The sequence below is a fragment of the Simochromis diagramma genome, unplaced genomic scaffold (assembly GCF_900408965.1).
Source record: "Simochromis diagramma unplaced genomic scaffold, fSimDia1.1 OVJJ01000507.1, whole genome shotgun sequence".
In the NCBI taxonomy this organism is placed as follows: domain Eukaryota; kingdom Metazoa; phylum Chordata; class Actinopteri; order Cichliformes; family Cichlidae; genus Simochromis; species Simochromis diagramma.
Window position 1 is genome coordinate 161,939 of NW_024387321.1, and position 4,198 is coordinate 166,136.

The following is a 4,198-nucleotide window of genomic DNA, read 5'->3' on the forward strand; positions in this document are numbered from 1 at the left end:
AGATTTTTTATTTTATTTTATCTCTCCTAATAAAGTATGCACACAGTAATAAATATCACAAATGATAAGCACCATAATATAAATAAACAACACTACACATCCTATAATCTGATTTCTGTCTTTTAGTTTATTAAAAAGTGAAGCACCACACAGTTTGTCTCATTATCCAGATGTACATAAGCATGATTACACAGGTACTACGAAGGTTTTGATTATCGATTAAAATCGATTCCAGCTTGGATAACGTGATATCGATTCATTAAAATCCCGAATCGATTTTTTAATATAAATATTACTACATTTCAACCACCACCAAACAGCTAGAACAGTAAATGAGAGCAGGTACACCGATTCTGCACAAAGACATAAACACAAGGCGCACACCGCTGACGCATCAGAATCAGTGAGATGTCGCCTTTCTCACCAGACAGCACGGACACGGTCGGGGCTGAAAGCCGACAGCTCGCTGATTCTAATCCGTCGGCGGGTCCGTGCTTCGTGTTTACGCCTTTTTTTGCGCTGATTCTGAAGCTGCAGGTTTTATTTCTCTTCAAACAATATTGACCGAACCAGCAGCAAACATCGTCATGAATTTCCTCTGACTTTTGCTGTTTTGCTTTCACCAGGATAAAATCACACTTCATGCACAGCTTTCTCTCTCTCTCTCTCTCTCTCACACACACACACACACACACACACACAGTATACTTCAAGAACAGTTTCCCATCTAAAAATCTGTTTTCTGCATTATTCGCTTGTTTGTTACGCATAAGACCTCCGTTGTTTGTCAGCCGCTGTTCTTTCCCATTTAAATACTTCCGAAAAGAAAACCTAATTTCTGCCGTTCAATAGGCTACTAAAATAATTTAAACTTTTTAACATTATGCAAAATTGCAAAACGCTAAGGTGTGTCTCTAATAAAACCTCTGTAATTCGCTCTGCTTCAATTCAGCAGCATCAGGTAATGTTCATTTGTTGATTAATGGTTTTCTTTCGGTTTTGATCTACTGCTGAATATTTTTATAAAATCGTTTTTCTGTTTCAGCCTCAGCTATGTTGACACAAAGGCATCTGCTGTGATGCTTACACATTAGATAAAGTCTCGAAAGTGTCAGCTTTCTTTTTATAGTTATACAAATATGCAAATATACTGATCTATGATCTGAATTATAGTATTGACTGACTGTCTGAGGCTGACAGTTACACAATCATACCAAAACTCTGTCCTGATAGTTTCCACTTTCTCTTTTGTATCACACATACTGAGACAATATTCGGGATAAATAACCAAGAAAACAATTTATTTATTCAGTTTAGAGGTTTACACATCATTATAATCACAGAGCCCGCTTCACTTGAATTGTCCACTTGATGGCGCAGTAGAGCAAATGAATCATCACAATGCTTCGAACCATGAGTCGACCAATTGGGTGGAAAGCTTCAGTTCATCATGAGGCTTCATCTCACCATCACTAGATGACTGTCCCATTTCTTCATCTTCTTCACCGTGAGAAACTCTTACGTTGCATAGTTTAAAAATAGTTTTTAAAAATCATTTGTTTCAGAGCATTTGGCTAAAGCTCAGCCAAGTATGGCCCCGTAGACTGCACTAACATTATTAAAGGCATATCTTTGTTCTAGACTTTGAGAATACTGCTGAGCTCCCTATGAAGTCCATACTCAACACTATGAATCAACCTCAGCTCATATGTCTACTTCATTTGTCATGAAATAACAGGGAACCAGACCTCACCTGCCCATAAAACTACATGTACAGACAGTTCCCCATCTGAAAATGAGGGACTGTGAATAGAAATCTCTGTAACTCTTAAAGTCTAAATGGAAAACATCTTTAAACACATTTGAAGTAAACACGAACACCAACTAAGGGTTAAAAATCCACATCCCGAATTCCCCCTCAATATTTGATACTTTCTTAACTTGATTTTCATAACTTTTATCTTGAAGGCGCCCATTCCAGGTTTAAGTTGCATTTAATTCTAATTGCACATCTTAGATAATAGAAAGAATTTTTCTTTAAAAAAAATGAAAAAAGTTGTAAATCCTTTCTTACTTATTAAACCCAGATGTTTTAAAATTGGTAGAGACCACAGCTCACTTTGAGAGGCACAAACCAGCAGGCGCACAGAGAGCAGAGTCCAGCCAAGAAACACAACCATTTTCACCCTCCGATAAATGAAATGATGAATGAAAACTAAAGTGCTCAGAAAGCTAAAAATTCTGACTGTGAGGAGTGGGAGGAGTTAAGTGGGAACAATGCAGTGGGCGTGGGTGAAAGGCTGTGTTGAGTCAATAAATGAATAGACTAATAAAACACTGATGGCAGAACTACACTGCTTAGAGTATTTTGTCATGTCATTTTAAAACATTTTAATTATACTCATATTTAATTTTACAGTCGTTTTAATACATGACTGTTCAGTGGCGTGTTGCTAGGATACAATCCTGGTCCTGCTCTGTTGAATCCATGTAAGAAAACAAAATCCAGGCACTGAAAGCGAAATGACTTGTGCCAGTGTGAAAGCTGATGCCGTTGGTCATCAGGTCTCAGTGTGGCAGCTCTGCCTGTGTGTTTCTTACAGTGAGGAAAATCATGCCAATAAAACTACACCAGGGCTCTGAGAGCCATTACACAGCATTTTTTTCTGATAATAAAATGAAGCCTTTATTTATTTATTTTTCCATTTAAGAATTAACTCTCACTATTAGGGAGGGCCAGCTCTGCAGCAGTGTATTCATTCAGTGTGGCTGTAGCTGAGGTGGAAGAGCGGGTCAGCCACTAATCAGAAGGTCGGTGGTTCGATTCCTGGCTGCATGCTAAATATCCTTGGGTAAGATACTAACCCCGTGTTTGCCTACTGGTGGTGGTCAGAGGGCCCGGTGGCGCCAGTGTCCGGCAGCCTCGCCTTCTTCTTCTTTTTTTTTACTGGTGGTTAATCCCATCAACAGGACACAAGTTTTCCTTTACAGCTTTTGTAGAAAAGCACCAAAAATATTCCGATCTGCAGACAGAACACGCTTAATGAATCATATAATTAGAGGTTAGGTGAGTGTGAGTCAGAACCACCCCAAAGGGTCATATTCACTAGAGATTACCTGGGACCTCCATCCACATAAGTGCTTTTACAATTGTCACGGTTCTGGGTGATTTTGACCAAGCATTTTCAGTTTCTTATGTTTTGGTTCGTTTTTGCATTATGGATTATTTTCTGATTCTCTGGTGTTTTGCTGATCATTATTATTAATCTATGTTTCAGGTATTCTTGGTGAGAGATTAGTTCTTAGGTTGTGTCTGGTGTTTAGTAAAGGTTTAGTTCAGTGTCAAGTCTGCGTCTCTGTTTCTTGTCTCCTGTTTTATTGTCTAGCTTTGCTCCCCCTGTCTCGTTAACCCTGATGTCTCCCAGCTGTGTCTCCTTCCTGTTTCTCATTCCTGACTTCCTCAGTGTATTTAAGCCCCGTGTTTCTTTGTGTCAGGGTTGTGTTGTACCCTCAGATTTGCTTGTGTGTTTCTGTTCACTGTGCTCTTTGTCAGTTCATGTTTTGTTTCGTCACCAGCAATAAACTTGAGGTATTGAATTGCAATTCAGTCTCCGGGTCCTGCATTTGGATCCTCATCTCCGCCTGCCCGCACACAGAGCCCTGACTGCAATAAACTACTGTGCAGTACTTACAGTGCTTGTTTAATAGTACAGGCCTTTATACTCAGCTCCACTCAAAACCACTTCATGGCATTTCACCTCCTGTGCACATTTATAGTTTTTAGTTTTATAGAGGTCAGTACTCCATATTCCCAACACGTGGCAAAGTTCTTGTGTTACTCGCGCACAAGGGAGAGAACTGGATGAGCGCCTATCCTTCGCTTGACCCCAGTTGCTCTCGTCTGCTTCCTCGTAACACTGCTCTTTATTGAGGTTACATGAATATGCATGAGTTCATTAACATATGATGTCTTACATAGATATACATGTGACCAAAGAGTACCAGTCTGTGCATAGTGTAGGTATGTGTGTGTGTGGGTTGATATACCGTATATCAGCAAGAGAAGTTACGACCTCTCTCATGATCCTAGGAGGTGTGTGATCTATGCCAGAACACTCTGAAGAGGAGTGAACGCACTCCCCTCTTCACACTACACAGACTTGTTACAGACCCCCTAGGATGAGACACTCTTTCAATC